At 37.5% G+C, this 17,853-nt stretch overlaps 1 protein-coding gene across 7 annotated transcripts in view; it reads left to right on the top strand.

Annotated features, from left to right (window-relative positions):
- ANO4 (anoctamin 4) overlaps window positions 1-11,181 on the top strand; it is a 1,520,875-nt gene extending 1,509,694 nt beyond the window's left edge. For all 7 annotated transcript variants that reach the window (XM_044087781.1, XM_044087780.1, XM_044087779.1 and 4 more), the window contains one exon: window positions 10,531-11,181. The gene's annotated coding sequence lies outside the window, so the exon portion shown is untranslated. The remainder of the gene's footprint in view (window positions 1-10,530) is intronic.
- The last annotated feature ends 6,672 nt before the right edge of the window (window positions 11,182-17,853 follow it).

Raw genomic sequence — 17,853 nt, 5'->3', positions numbered from 1 at the left:
AACCCTAATTCACCTAACCCACGCCCTAACCCTCACATCCACACAATCATACACTTACCTGAACCCGACCCGTAACTTTCCCCCACAATGCTGAAAATAGCGAAGTCACAGAAATGGCCAACCAAATTATTTTCCTAAGAAAAACTTTGGTATTCTGCAGCTTCGCTATTTTCAGCATTTGCTGAATAGGGGCCGATATTAGAACATTCGAAGTTTCAAGACTTTGATGTTCTAATATAGACCCATATAAAGGAAAAGTACAAAACAAGCAATTTATTGATGACCCAAAAAAGTTTTATAAAAAAATTGGGAAACAAGGAAAAAGTAATTGAAACCACCAAAATAAGAAGACATCGATACATTTTGGAGAAATATCCTTGAAGACCCTGTTAAACATAATAAAGATGCTAAATGGATAGAAGAAGTAAAAGAAAGAATAAGAAGTTCAAATGTACAAGGTATGGAATGGGATGAAGTAAAGGCCAGAGAGATTGAAATAAAGTTAAGAAAAGCTCCTAAATGGAAAACCCCAGGCCCAGATGCAGTACCTAACTACTGGTTAAAAGTATTAACATCTTTACATGAAGATTTATCCATGAGTAAGAACTATTTTTTATGTGCATCACGAACAGACATCAGCCTGGCTAAAACAGGAAAAACAACACTCCTACTTAAGAGTGAACCTGCAAACCATCATGAAAACTATAGACAACTTTCCTTCCGACAATATATAAACTATACACTGGAATTGATGTCGTCAGAGTTTATAGAAGAAAATCATGGCAATAGAATAAAAACATAATAAAAGAAAGTAGTATGGAACAAAGGATAATTTGATGTTAAAAAAAGTCGTAATGGAGAACTGCAAAAAGGGGAAGAATCAAGTATGGCATGGATAGACTACAAAAAAAGCATTTGATAGTATCCCACATTCATTGATAAAAGAGTGCTTAAAAATATATAAGATACACGCTGCACTGATTGATTACATTACAGCGACCATGAAACAGTGTCAAACCACTTTATAGTTAAGCCATGATAAAGGACAAATTGTTATTGCAGGGATAAAAATTCAAAGGGGATATTTCAGGGTGACTCTGTCACCACTGCTGCTTTGTCTTGCCCTTAATCTATTAAGTTGTCTACTTAACAGATCAGGTCATGGCTATAATTTGGCTCCCAGAAAACAACAACGTGCAAAGACTTTTCATCTTCTTTTTGTAGATGATATAAAAACTGTATAATTCATCAGATTAGGAAATGAAAGCACAACTGCAAGTGGTCAAAACTTTTTCAGATGATATAAAACTGTCATTTGGTCTTGAAAAATGTGCAAATGCAACCTTTAAAGCAGGAAAACTGCAGTATAAAGAAAACATTAGTTTGGGAGAGGAACATGGTGTAAAAGAACTTGAACAAGAGGGAGTGTATAAATATTTGGGAAGTGATGAAGGATCAATAATAAAACATGAACAAATGCAAATAAAACTCGGTAAGGAATATTTTAGAAGCCTTAAATTAATACTAAAACCAGCATTAACATCTAAAAACAAAGTCCAACTATAAACCAATTTGCTCTTCCTGTCGTAATTTACAGTTTTGGAGTGACTGACTGGCCCTAAAAGATGTTGGATAGTTTGGACAGGAAAACAAGAAGGATGCTTCATGCTTATCAAATGATTTATAAAAATCATTGCATACCAAGACTATATATTCCCTCTTCTGAAGGAGGTATGGGCCTCCTCGAAATTGATTACATGTATAGATCTGCAATAGAGGGACTGCATGCATATACGCTGACCTCACAAGACTAGATTCAGGCTAGATTCAGTTATTCATACAATGGCTGGTTTATTTTGTAATGGCTAGGCTTCCAGTAGTAACTATTTGCTATTAATGTTGTTAAGACTGAAAATAGCAATTCATAATCTTTTTAGATTATTGGTGATATGAATATTTAATGTATTATTTGGGGCAATGAAGTCTGGACTTAAGTTGATAAGGTTTCTTAATAAATCTTAGAGTCTAACATGCAGTTTATATTGACCAGAATTAACAAAATTAAACGTTCAGTATAAGAATGACACCATATATTTGATGCTTTTGTCTGTTTTGGCTGGAAGCAAAACAGTTACTTACTACATGAAGTAGTATGTAACACTGGCTGTTAATTAGGGTCCTGAGCTACATGGCTTCCAAAATCTTAATGGTATTTCTGGCCAGAGTGTACATGTGGTGACTCCAGTAATACTTGAGGTCCATTTAGAACCAGCATTCCCAGTCACTGGAAAAAGTGATTCCCATTTTACTCTTGCATCTCCAAGGACCTGAAATGGTGATTCACGTAAATCAAGCTGAACATGGGAGTTTCTGTAAATCAGAACTCCCTACACCAGATTCTAACAAAAGATGGTTCAGAGCTAAACTGGGGAGTTTACATACAGCAATTCAAAGTTTAACATCTGTGGAATGAAACTCGAAAAAGCATAGACATTTGCCAGGGATGCCAGCCTTGATAGTCACAGAGAATAATGCAGTCATGAGCTATATCAATAAAGAGGAAGAAGCACATTCTTACCCCTTAGCTCACTGTGGATTCATGGAACATAGCATTGCAGTCTCAAAAGACTTTCAATGCTGCTATATATATATATATATATATATATATATATATATATATATATATATATATATCTGGGTTAGGTTCAGAATTTCGAAGTCCAAAACTTTGAATCTCATATGATCGAAGATCATATGTTCGAAGTTTTAAAACTTCGAAATCCTGAATGGAGATTGGCATACAGCGTGGACAGGGAAATTTCCCTTGTTCTCGCTGTAGTGCGATCTTGGAGTTGGTATATTTAAGTTGCAGGGGGTGTGGTGGGGTGCAGGGGGTCTTGCCCCCTGCATACGCTTGTTTTTTATGTGTTTAGTGGTGTTTCGGGGGAGGGTTCACAATTTCGAGATTCCAAGATCATGAGATTCTGAACTCGATGTTCTGAAACTTTAGATTTTGGGATTTCGAAATTTAGAAGTGAACCTATACATATATATATATATATATATATGTGTGTGTGTGTGTGTGTGTGTGTGTGTGTGTGTGTGTGTGTGTGTGCGTGTGTGATATATAGACAGATAGATAGATATTCACTCACATTAGAATACAGAGGTAGAGCAACTCAGCGGGTCAAAAGTAAATTCTCACGACTGAAGTGTGTGGATGTTTTCTTTCAGTTGCTATACATTCCCAAACAACAGACAACTGAAAAAGTTCTGAACAAGAGCACTCAGCAAGGATATTTTGGTATTAGAATCCTTCTTCATTAAATGAACAGGTCTCTTCCTATACTTTTATACCACAGAAGTTAAGACAGCAGAGGCCAGAGATGTTAGTACCCTCCCTCCATTTCCTGTCTTGCTATGGGGCATCCCGGGTTGAGAGGGGGTGACCTATCATCAGCAGTTCCTTTTCCCACACCTCCTTAAAGGGTCTTGGGCCTGCTGAGTAGAATCTAAGGAGCACTATTTCTTCCTCTTTCTCCTTGCTATAGCACATGGAGGTCTCTTTTACTGCATACATTTCATAGTTTTTCACGACTTTAATCTTTAGCTTTCACTATTCATTACCTTGATCCCTGGGCAAGAAAATGCTAATGCTGCATGAACGGATACAAGTTTTATGTTGGAGATGTCCTAGTATCTTAGAAGGGAGGGCATCCACCACTCTTGGAGGAGGAAGAGTTTTGAACTCTGGAAGTCAGGCTGGACATTCAGGGCATCTGAATTCCCAGTAGTAAGGACTATTGCAATAGTGATCTACTCAAACATCTACTGTTATCTAAGTTTTTACACAATTATACTTAATTTATAAATGCATCTCAAGTAATTTGATTCATCCTTCTATAAGGTAAATGAATGGTTTATAATTATTTTATTTAACTATTTGAAACTATAAATTAATTCCTGTTTTGTTACCTAAAGGGTGACAGCCGTTATGACTGTTACTTATCCAGTGGCCCAGATGGCTCAGGATCTAATGGTGACTGTGGCAATGATGGGGTCAATGATGGGTGTGAGCAGCTGACATCAGTTCAGCTATCCTCAGGGAAGGAGGCAGCCTCAACCAGTGGATGACTGACACTCACAGAGGCAGGGATTATGACATGTAATAAATGGAGTGAAATGGGACACCTGTAATGAGAGGCATAGCACAATGATTGCATTTCAGCTAGTGCACTGAAACAAGTATGAGTAACAGCACACACACACACACACACACACACACACACACACACACACACACATGCAAACACACACACACACACACACACACACACACACACACACACACACACACACACACACACACACACACACACACACACACACACACACACACAAGTAAACCTCCAAGGATTCTAGGATAATAGCCCTGCCTCAGTTGTTGCCCCTGCCAATAGACAATAAAGTGGCAGTTGTTATGGAGGAACAAATGTTCTTGATACCATTGGGAGAGGGCTAATAGTTGGCAGGCAGAGAAGGAAAAAAGGACAGAGAAAAAATAAATGTACTTATACTTGTAATATTTTGCTGCTATGATACCTGAAGCTATAATCATTAAACTCTGTCATGCGTTTAACGTTTGCCTTGCTGTTTTTATCCAACAAATTTAAAACTGTATAAATATAGCTGAACAAGAATCGTGGATGCCAACTACTGGGTTTTATAAAGAAAAAACATATATCCTTGTTATTAAAAAGAAAAGCCCAAGTCTTAGATGTGAGCAGGGTCTACAAGATGGTATTAATGATGAATGAAATTAATCATAACCCCCAAAGTGACTTTTCACACCTGTCCTGTTTATACCAAATAAAAAATATGCTCTTATTCTTAAAATACATATGTTAAATACTACCCACATAAACTTCTACAAGTGAAGGGCAATGACTCCTAACTTAATGTACAAATTCTGAAGTTATAGGAACTTGGGGGAGGTTATATGTAGCCTGGGAGAGATAGGCAAATAGATACAATAGCAACAGTGATTTTTTTGAAAAATACAAATTGAGGATTTTAGAATCATGAAGATTAGCTTGAAATGTTAAAACCTCCTCCACATTACAAGGAGTAGTAGGGGATGCTGCAGTTTTTTTATTGCAACATATACAGACACAAATATATATACATATTAAAAGATGCAGTGATGCAGTTTTATGTTCGATACACATGTACTGCAGATATCTTCTTCTTCTGGCTTTTCCCGGTTAGGGGTCGCCACAGCGGAACTCCGCTCTGCTAATGATTGGCAGTAGATTTTTACAGTCCTGAGGTGCCAGCTTGACACCCAAACTTCAATGAAGGCACGCCCTATGCATGTCTTTCGAATGCCACTCAACTGCAGGGAGGACATGCAGACTCCACATAGAAGGTGCTCCTGCCGAGAATCGAATGTGAGAACCTCTTGCTGTGAGGCGACAACGCAGATATAAGGATATATATATATATATATATGTGTACATATACATACACTTAGATATAAATAGATGTAACAAAGGCCACCAGTTAAAAAAACACTGTTTATTAAACAGAAAGAAAATAAAATGCTGGTACAGACCCTTCTCAAAAATTAAGTTTTGTTAAAGTCCCCCTCCCAAATAAAAGAAAAGAAGCAGTGTCTCTCTCTCTGTGTCTCTCTCTCTCTCTCTGTCTCTCTCTCTCTCTCTCTCTCTGTCTCTCTCTCTCTCTCTCTCTGTCTCTCTCTCTCTCTCTCTGTCTCTCTCTCTCTCTCTCTCTCTCTCTCTCTCTCTCTCTCTCTCTCTCTCTCTCTCTGTCTCTCTCTCTCTCTCTCTCTCTCTTTCTCTCTGCAAGTTCTAGCACAGTTCAAAGTGTTTTTCATATATGGACTCTTTGCAGGAAGACATCCAGCCTTTTTCATGTTATTCTGTATTTGCATTTGTGTGTGTGTGTGTGTGTGTGTGTGTGTGTGTGTGTGTGTGTGTGTGTGTGTGTGTGTGTGTGTGTGTGTGTGTGTGTGTGTGTGTGTGTGTGTGTGTGTGTGTGTGTGTGTGTGTGTGTATATACATGAGAAAACCAGGGAGACAGTGTCCTGCATTGGTCTAAATGCATGTTAGTTGACATCTGTTTAAATGCATATGATCAACAGGTGTGTGAGATCAACATTCCCCATGTAGCGGAATATTCCCTTTCCCCCTGGGGCTGTGTGATCTCAGAGTTAGTATATATAACCAATAGCGGGTGTGGGACTTTGCAAAAAAATTATGTTATTTCTTTGTTTTTGTTTTAGGAATATTGCATGTGCCGAGATTCTTTCTTGGTACCTTCATAGTAGCATGTCGATGTCCAGTTTATTGACCTTTCACAGTCAGTGTTTTTGAGGTCATCATATCACCTAATCGACTAAAGTGGTCAGATCTATACACATAGATAGCTAGCTAGAAATATCATAAATATATATATGATATACCTGTGTATATAGATATATATTTATAGATATAGATATGTGAGTGATATATGAGTTACCATTGCATGCATTTCATTGCTTGTTAAAACACGGGTGTTTTTCATAGGTGGTACAATCACTTGAATTATATAATGGTTCATTATATTAACTGTTACATAAGTGCTGGGCTTTCCCTTTTCTTTATGGTTGTACAACCCTGAAGTTAGTATATTTAGTTTATGGAGGTATAGGTGCAGGGGGGGTGCGTAGTAAAAGTTGTTTTTTGTTTTTCTTTTTGTAATCACAAATGTGACCTGTTGGATTATATTTGCAATTACTTTTTTTATTGGTTTTAGTTACGATTAATGGTAATCGCCAATGAGTTTGTGTATCGATCGATTCATAAATTTATATTGGGCACAAGTACATACTATAATGTAGTGGAACCTGCCCCACAGTGCTCCAGTATTCTATTTCATTCATCTGTGGTGAGACAGTCCTGTGCATGCTTCCAAGGTGTGTAACAGAATGAAAGCTACCTAAATGTGCATTACCTATTATGCTTTACTTGTGATTAACAACATCCAGTATTTTCTCATTCAAGGTACAGTAGTGGCTAACCTTAAATCTGAGCTCTTCCTATTACTCATATAACCGCAGAGAAATGCTCATCAAGTAATCAGTTAAATTTACAGTTCAGTTACATCATAAGGACTCAGTTTTAGTATTGAAAAACACCATGTTGTAGATTTACATCATGGCTCCATTTCAGATATACACATCAGGATTCAGACTGCAGTATTGCAATTAAAATAGCAGTTGCTTGTATTAGAATTTGTATCTAGATTTGTTGCCCACATACATTCCAGTTGAGATAGCTTCCCCATGAACTTTTTTAATTAATGTAATCAACTCTCTCTCTCAATGCTCTACATTACACTTTCTGATTGCATTTTCTTTAACAGCAGTGGTGACAAAACATCTGCCATAGCAACTATACATCACTGATTCAAATGGTATAGCTGAAATGTAGTTGTCTATGTGAATGTTTAATAGCAAATACTTTAAGGATTATTTCTAGGTAGCCTGGCATTTTGTATCACAAAGCACAACTGACCTGTGAGCATGACATATGGTAAAGATCTGCCACATGTGAAGAACATATATGTAAGAACATGTATATATTTTGTATCTACATACTGCTTTAAAAAAGCTACATTAGCAAGACTGCAGGTTGTACTGTATAACTACATTTTACTCAGATTTTGCTACAAAGCTTCGGAAACCATCCAGGTGCAACTAACCATAGGCAAAACTGCTCTACAAATTGTAGCATGCTACAGGCCACCCTCTCAAACTCAGGAACCCCACACAGCCTTCCTGAAGACACTGGAGGGTATAAATGTATCTCCAAACACCATCATATTGGGTGACTTCAACTACCCGAATATAGACTGGGAAAATTACTCAAGCCCTAACTTTCTAGCCCAACGGTTCCTGGAGTTCATAAATTCAAATGCCATGGAACAGCTAGTCACTGTTCCCACGAGAGGAGAAAATATACTAGATCTCATTGTCACAAACATGGGGACAAAATGCTCCACACGAAGTATATCCCTCATTGGTGAGATCTGATCATAAACTAATCTCACTGGAAATCCACATCCCGCCCCACCCCAAGCAAAAAGACCATAGTGAAGAACTTCTCTAAAGCAAACTTCACACTACTCAAGACTGGTGTGGTATCCTTCAAGGCCCCTGAGCCAGAGGAAACCACAACCCAAGCTGCGGAAGCCCTTACAAATGCCTTCTATGAACACCTCCAGGACTGCATGGATCAGGCAATCCCAAATAAAACCAAGACTCTTTCCACAAAGGGCAAACGTCCAGTCTGGTGGACCCCAGCCATTAACAAACTTTACAATAAGAGGAGAAAGTTATTACATGATAGAACAAAATCCATAAAAGGGAAGTCACCCCTGATCATTATTAGTAAAAAATACGAGCACTCATAAAATCAACTAAGGCCAATTTTGAGAGAAAAATTGCCATGGATTCAAAGGACAATCATAAGGCCTTTTTCAGCTATGTTAGGAACCTGGGTGGAAACTCCCAGATATGCTCAGAATTAGTCCAAAATGATACAAAAATCACTGAACCCACAGACATTGCCAACATACTGGCAGACAGGTTCAGTGCAAACTTCACCCCCCCCTCCCCCCCTAAAGGAGACATAACTATCCCAGCCGAGTGTAGCCTCCCGGACATCTCAAATGCGCAGGTGAAAGCTGCTCTCTAAAGCTAAAAACACAGCATCAATGGGACCGGATGGTGTCCCCGGCTGTGTGCTACACGAGCTAAATGAGGAATTAAACCCGCACATAAGGTAGCTGTTTAATCTCAGCCTTACCACAGGATACGTGCCCAAGGAGTGGCGTACGGCAACTGTGGTCCCACTCCACAAAGGCGGTGCCTCTACGGACCCTGGTAATTACCGCCCCATAAGCTTAACAAGTCTAGTCTGCAAAGCTATGGAGAGGATCATAATGGAGCTCATAAACAAAGATATAGGGGACTTGCAGACATTGGACCCGACCCAGTTTGGCTTTGTCAAGGGAAGATCATGCCTTTTGAACTTGGTTGACTTCTTCGAAACAGTCACCAAGGCCATTGATGAGGGAAAGGCAGTCCATACAGCCTACCTTGATCTTGCAAAGGCTTTCAACACAATACCCCACTCGGGTATTGTAGAAAAACTTACCAGCTTAAATGTAAACCCATATGTCACAAGATGGGTTGCAAACTGGCTTAAGGACAGAACCCACAGGGTTAGAGTTGCTGGCGCTGTGTCAGACTCCAAGCCGGTCACAAGTGGTGTCCCACAGGGCTCAGTCCTTGGCCCCTATTGTTTGGCATCTACTTCTCAGAAGTACAGGCCAACATGGGAGGACTTTGGCTGACAAAGTTTGCAGACGACTGCAAACTGGGCGCCATAGTGGAAAGTGCATCGGACACGGATATCCTTCAGAAGGGACTCACGGAAACAAATAGCTGGTGCCAGAGCCATGGCCTGAAGTTAAACGCCAAAAATGTATAGTCATACCCTTCGGGAAAAACAAGGTAACCCCAAGCTACCATATAGGTGGCAATCCACTAAGCACAGAAGAGGTTATCAGGGACCTGGGGACCCAGGTTGACAGTGGCCTTTCTTTTGACACTCACATTGCTAAAGTGGTTAGAAAGACCTTCTACATTGCCCACCTGATCATGAAGGGATTCACATCCAGATCTAGTGAGGTCATTGTTCCCCTGTACTCTTCACTTATCAGACCAATGATCGAGTACAATGCACCATTCGGGATGTATCTCACCCGACATCTGCAGCAATTGGAGAGACCCCAAAAGTTCCTCACCAAAAGGATAAAGGGACTCCAAAATCTGTCATATGCTGCCAGATTGAAGAAACTCCAGCTCTATTCAGTCGCATACCGTCTGCTCAGAGGTGACATGTGCCTGACATACAAGGCCATGTCCAACCCGAATTAATGGACATGCTCCACCTCAAATCCAAATCCACCAAAACCACTAGAGCAAGTGACTTAAACCTTAGCACGGATATAAATAGGACGTGCTGGAGGGATAGATTTATCACTCAGAGACTCCCTATGCTGTGGAATAAAATCCCGGTCCATGTGAGGCAGAGCACCTCGCTGACTCTGTTCAAGAGAAATCTAGACCTGTGGATGGGAGATCGTAGGTTTACCCCAGGAATCATCTCTGTGTCACTGCTGGACAGAGGCACAACAAACTAATGGGCACAGTATTTTTTCATATAAGGGGTGGCGTAAGCCACAATAATTTGGGCTAGGCTTATAAATGCCTTAGGGCAGATAGCCTAGTATAAACCTATGAACCTATGAACCTATAAGTTTGACTTTGCAAATTGTAGAAAGAATGAACACTCCTGTCTAGATGGTAACTTAAAACAATGTAACAACTGCACTGTAACCTACTTCCTATTAGTAATAGGTTTTCAAAATTTCTATCATAATCATTTTATTTCTTTTCAGATTCCTGTTACTTCACGCTACAAAGGCACTGCCTTCTAATGACTGAAAAAAAAAACAATGCAACCTCAATGCATGTCACTAATACAGTTCTACAGGTGAGCACATTACACAGGATGAAATACTCTCTGGATCCAGTCATGCATTATACAATGCCTGTTTCTAACAGGGCGCGCATGTAGTTCATTAATAAGCTGGAAATATGTAAGACATTTTTTACTACAAATTGTATAATGAACCTGTCTCCCAAATCTGTCTGTAACATTTGCATTCTTTCCCATGACATTTTTACATATCTCAACAAACAGAAGTGTAAAATAAAATTCTGGAATTTTTTGCATAAATTTTTAGTCCCTCTGAAGACTTGCTCATTTCTCTGCTTTCTTGTATTCAATGAAAATGCTGTTTACAGTTTGATGCATTCTTTAATTCATATATTTCAGAGATTTATTATAAGTTATATATAATATAAATAAATATATATACTATATATACTATATAAATATATACAGACTGCTAATTTGTATATAGTAAGAAATATAGCAAAGAATGCTAAATTTTCAAATTTAAAGTTCAGTTTGTAAACATAAAGCCATGTTCCTGCTTGTATACTGTGATGCAATAAATTTAAAATAAATTATGCATATGAAGTTTGTTACTGAGTCATGGTAAATTACTGACTTTACATTTTATTTGATCATGCTTTCATAAAAATTGAATATGTACATGTACAAAATATTATAGCACCTCAATCAATGTTTTTTTCTATGTGCCAGATTTGCTAACTCTCCATTTCTGTTAAAACAGCAGCTGGCTGCTTTTATTTATGTTTTACCTCGATTGTCACTAATCTTACTGAGCTTGGCTTTGTTTTTAAAAGTAACCAACTTTGTTGGCTTGAGATAAGATGATTCATGAAATGTGAACAAGACGTGAGTGCACTGCACATGCCTTATGTGTAAACACTTCACTTCATATTAGTAGATTGTTAGGGTGACAGGTCAGAAATGATTTAGCTGTTACACTACATAAACTGGGAGCTGTTGTTTTAATAATGGTAATAGTCTAACCATGTTTGTTCAGTATTGTACGAAGAAGGGATGTAAACTCAAGAAACCAGCCAATCACAGCCAGTACTGAAGATTGCATCACTATAACTACTGCTGGAATGTTTATTAAGAAAATGTAAGGCAAGGTAAACAAAAAAATCAAGGTTTCATCAACATCTCAGTGCAAACTAATTCAAGAAATGCTCATAAATACAAAAAGTCATATTCCTCAGGGAGGGTTAGTGCAATAGTAAATCACAACATTTAGTTCTACACATATTTGTATGTGTTTTAAAGCCAAAAGTTGAACAAAACTGCATTTTATCCTAACTGAACATAGAAAAGTACCAGTTTGCCCTAAAGGTTTGACTACAGCTGTAAAAATATCTGACATGAAAACCTCTTATACTTTATTGGTGTAAGAATGGAAACAGAAGAGATGGTCCATTTGGGACAGGAAAAAACATGACAGTGAGGTAGAAACAGATTATTCCAATCTAGATATGCAAGTTTCAGACACTTGTTTACCTTCTGCAATGTCTTTGAAATATCCAGTATTTGATCCAACATTGGTACTGACAAAGGTGCCTATTTTAATTCATAGTTAATATGTGCCAACACTGTGAAAGGGTCTATGAGCAAAGAAGCAAGAAACTTCAAATACATATTACCGAAAGCTTGTAAAACAGAAGTGCCAGTTTTAAAAGTAGTTGAAAAATATAGTTACAGTGTCTGAGGGTAAAGTCAACCTCCTTAACAGTTTTGCCTTTTTCTGAATTAGTTTCTTACGTTCATACACGTTTCTTAACTTGTTGGTTAAGGTGGCATGAGAATCCCTTATATGTATCCCATACGATTCCATGTTCCCTTCAGTTTTGTCACCATTTTTAAGTGTTACACATCTATAATTTATCCAGCTGCTTGAAATGTGTACTGAGCATCAGCTTTTTCATAAATGTTGAAATATTAATTATTTTTCCTTCTTATTACCTCACTTCAGTCAATCTTCACATCATAATTTGAAGTATTTTCCAATAGTTGTTAAATTAGTTAAGAAAGGTGAGTGTGATAGGCAAATAACCCTAAAGGATCTCTACTCTTATAGTTAAAAAGGCAAAAAAAATAGTAAAGCCTGCAAAAATGAAAAAAGTTAAGAAACTTGTATGAATTCAAGAAACTCATCCAGAAAATGGCAGAACTGTTAAGGAGGTTGACTTTACCTTCAGACACTGTAACTATATTTTTCAACTACTTTTAAAACTGGCACTTCTGTTTTACAAGCTTTCGGTGATATGTATTTGAAGTTTCTTGCTTCTTTGCTCATAGACCCTTTCACAGTGTTGGCACATATTAACTATGAATTAAAATAGGCACCTTTGTCAGTACCAATGTAGGATCAAATACTGGATATTTCAAAGACATTGTAGAAGGTAAAAAAGTGTCTGAAACTTGCATATCTAGATTGGAATAATCTGTTTCTACCTCACTGTCATGGTTTTTCCTGTCCCAAATGGACCATCTCTTCTGTTTCCATTCTTACACCAATAAAGTATAAGAGGTTTTCATGTCAGATATTTTTACTGCTGTAGTCAAACCTTTAGAGCAAACATATATCACTTTTGGAGACTGAAATAATGTGATCTTTAAAAAATAAATAAATTGAAACTGTCTGAACCTGTATCTTTACTGATGGAAGCCCTAGATAAAAGGCAGAGCATCCTTCCCCAGCTTATTATGATGAAGAGGAATTTACCTTATCACCCCAACATTTTTCCTCACAGTACATCCCCTTAGACCATGAAGACTTCTTGTCTCATCCCTGTTGTTCTCCATATCAATTATACCATATAAATATATCAATTTTAGTGCAACAATTTGCACTATGGAGATAGATATAACTGGCATTTGACAGATGTTATATCTCCCAAAACAAGACTTTTACTTACGTTAATGGTAACAGTGTCTTAAGGAATATTTCCAGCATTTTTTCATGCATTCCAAGATTTTATACAGTTACAAATCACATCCTACCTCACAGATCCCTGTACATAATCCTGCTGATTTTTTATATACATTTAATAAGGAGAATTCATATGTTCACTTCAGTACAGAGTTTGACTCCAGCATTTTGGCTATTCCTGCTTCTTCTAATTTCACTAGTGCATATTGTATGCATTACATTGTTATATAGCAAACAAAGAAGGTTGTTGGCTATGTATGTCAAAAATGTTTATACTTCCAACACATTGACACTTGGTGCCAATAATTATCTGTTATTTTATCAAATCACAATTTTCTTACAGTTGAAGTATACTTCAAGCAGTAGACCATAGTCCATAGAAAAAGAGAATTAGTCAAAATGATCAGAACTGTTGAATCTGCTGACTTTCAAGCATTGAAATGTGCTTACAATTTGGTTAATGCTGTTACAAGGACAACTGTGAAAGGTAGTAGTACTTGTAAATGTGTTTGGTTATTGTCAGATGATTTGCTTAAATGTATTAAAGCCCAGATTACAGATGTTTCTTTTATAGATCCCCCATTCTCCCCTAAACCAGACAGTAGTTCCCAACACTAATATGTGACATCTCTTTCACATTGTATATATATTGTATACATTTAATTTCTGTGCTCTTACCTTACATTTGCTATCTTTCAGACTTTGCACTCTATCCCTTCGCTGTTTAACTCTCTCCATCTTCTTCTTCTTTCCTCCTTATTCTAACCATCCCTTCCTGTCATCCTCTGTCCTGTGTACTTTATTATTACTGATATTGATTTATTGCTGTCTGCACACGTTTTTGTTTGTATTCATAATACTTCTTGTTAACCTGTTTGCTGTCATTTATATTTGTCCAGGCTGAGTCTGAAATAGGTCCCTTTGGATCAGTGCTTTACACTGGTTACCAGATTAAACAAACAAACAAATAAGTAAATAAATTGATAAACAGCTTTATGTTTGGTAGTCCAGCTGCAGACAATGTGAATTCATTCCATTATAAGGGACAGTTTCTGCAGCATCAGAATGAGGTGTATATTCTGAATATTGCAACATTCCATTGCAATGTCCCATCACTGAGAAAATAACCTCAAAGAAAGACAAAGCTCCCCAGCATCCTCTTCCCTCAAAATGTGGATTAGAAATCACCACACAGAAATACAGCTATGATGGTAATTTATAAGTATCATTTTCATCATATTTAAACAACATAAATTCAGCATTGCTTGCATGCAGTTTTAAATTATCCTTTACTTTAAGAAGTTTACATAATACTGGTTATTTCTCATGTATTTGGAGAGGTTTCTAGTGTTTTCACACATTTGTTTTTTCTTCTATTTATCACAAGCCAGAGCCTTAAATAATTTAGTAATGTTTTCTGTTATAAAATTAATGGGGTTATTTTCTTTCCTTTTGAAATCTTACAAGATATCGACTAAAGTCTATTCCTTACCATAAACATACCCATTGATTCGTTAACAGAGTGTACATGTTGCACTAAAGTGAACATGATAGGGCAGCTGTGAGCAATGAGCCGAAGTGATAATAAAATATGCAAGACTGCAAGCTGCTCTAGCCTCTACACGTTGAATAACTCACTCCCACAACAACTGCTGGCAGCCATGTTGAGGTAATGCAGTGCTCGTGTACACAGTATAAACAAAGGAATGTACACAAACCAGAATTCAGTAAGTAAGTACGAAACACACAGCACTATTAACAGATAGAACAACCTGGAATACATAAAACATCGGGGAATACTAACAATACAAGTGTACAAAAAGGTTGATACAGTTGTAAATTGCATTGAGTGAAGCAGTGTACATGTGGGAACTTCACTGACATTGTCATATACATTGTTAAAGAAAATACAAGATAGTAAATGTTCAAAATGAAAAAAATGGATGTTGTTTGAATGGACATGCAGGTTAAACAAGTTTTTAAATCCACATGCTTTATATTTATTGAAGCACTAATGCATAGGTAATGTGAAAGAACATAGATAAAACTGTGGATGTATTGAGAAAATTAAAGAACACTTGGAATTGCTGACTACGCAAGTATTGATAGTAGAAACAGTAACATTTGTGGCTGAAACATGCATGTTGGGAAGGGTAGAAACTGAGAAGGTCAGTTCATCCTAAATCAGTATGTACTGCAGTTCTATAAGGATCTACAACTGAAACAGAACTGTCACATTGAATACACCTAGATATGGAACATGTCATGAAAAATATACTAATATGGAAATCATGGAATACACAAGTTGTGTGGAGGGAGTCCAGTAACATCTGTTATCTGTATGTGTGTCAGTATAAGCCCGTGGGCAGGAATGGTATGTGTGAAAGTAAGGCAATTCATGATAAGTAGCCCCTAGGAGAAGTAATCACAGCACAAGTGTGCCTGATATCAGTATTGCGTCATGACAACTGCTGCATGCACCATTTCTCTTTATCATATGTGATTAGAATGTCAAGCAATTGTGGAGTGTAAGCACGGGATTACATGTGTACTACCTGCTGCTGCCACACATGCACAGTTAAAGCAGTATGACAGAGTACACCTCTGAAGGTAGTATGTTATCATGTCATAAATCAAAATGTCTCCTAAATTCAGCTTTGTGCAACATATCCTAATACCTGAATCACACAGGTGCAGCAGTACCATCAGGTAATAAGTGAACTTCAGAAACTGCTAGAGTTTGCATACAACAGGTATACACCAGTCTATAACAAAGTTGGTATTCTCCACACATTGACCACTACTTCCATTGCATGGCCATTGGCAGAACCATGCTGCCCGTGGCAAATTCTTATAAGTTTTTGCCACAAAATAACAATGGTCAATAGTTATTCCACCACACTGATTATTTAATGCGCACCATGCAAAAACAAAACATATCATTATATTGGACATGCTCATCAGGAAGTACTGCAGTTACCGGATGACCTTCACCTGCTTATCTCATAAACATAACAAACTATGATAGCACAGGTCCTATGACACTTTGTGACCACTATGTAGCATAACACACTATAAGATCTGTTGAATAAGCTGTTCTTGCCTGTAACCGTTATATTGCAAACAAAACAATAAAAGGCATACACCACTGCATTCGAACATATTTAATGTACATAAAGTTCCTCTTTACCTGTGTACTTGCTAATTATGCCACAGAAGATTTCATATGACAGGTGTTATGCAATACACATTTGAAGGGATAACCTGAACATTATGTTTGAATGCATAAGGCTTCCATTCAAGGAATTATGAAAGTTGGCCTTTCTCTTCCCCTTTGTAAATGTTTACAATAAGTCACATTGTAAGCATCAATTGTTTTTGAGAAACCAGTCCTGCCTGTTTGCATTCTTTTACACATTCAGCAGTTGCACCTTTACAGATATGAACACCTGCCTGAGTTCATATAGCTGTAAGTCAACTAGTGATGCCACAGAAAGAACCATATCTGAAGTGCCCTGAAGCACACACTTAAAAAGATTAAATCAGCACTCTGTGGTAATACTTATGCCTCTCCTAAAATATATTTTAGGGTTCAAAAACTTTTAACCCTGTTAGTTTTCACACAAGTGTGAACATGCCATATCACCATCTGTTGGGGAAGTCAATTCTGTCTGTCACTGTTGTCTTCCACACCTACATTACCATATTTAAACTGCTGCCTGTCTAGGTCCATACTCTATATAGAGCTGCTTATTACCTGCTTATACCATGGAGGGAATCATTAGTACAGTTGCAAGAAAGCACACACTCGAAGTAATGACTTCAGTGATGTCTTTGAAGACATATGACTCCCATAAAATGCATCTGAATAAGCAAAGTGCTATACTCCTGTAAATGTTAACTCTGTATTGATTAATCCACATCACATCTGTTGATGAAGCCATTGCTACACAATTTCAGTTATTTGTTATACAACCACAGTAGTTGTAAACTTCTGAATTAGATTGAATCACTGCCTAAGTTCGCACACTAGAGAGCTGTGTATTAACTGCTTCTGCCACAAGAGTGTTTAGACTGCAGGTGTCAGAAAACACACACTTCAAGGTCTGATTTAAGCATTGTTTTTGAATGTTCATTTATCCCCTAAAATGTAGTTTGTGGGAATTAAAATCTGTTAGCCATGTTAGTCTACACACAAGTGTTAGTCAACAATATCACCGTCTGTTGGGTAAGCCAGTCCTGTTTGTCACTTTTGTACACCCATACAATGCTTACACATCACCAGATTTGAATCCCTGCCTATGTACACATATTATA

This window comes from Protopterus annectens, chromosome 11.part0 (assembly GCF_019279795.1).
Source record: "Protopterus annectens isolate FY-2018-M chromosome 11.part0, PAN1.0, whole genome shotgun sequence".
Taxonomy (NCBI): domain Eukaryota; kingdom Metazoa; phylum Chordata; order Ceratodontiformes; family Protopteridae; genus Protopterus; species Protopterus annectens.
This window is presented reverse-complemented; position numbering and strand designations above follow the sequence as displayed.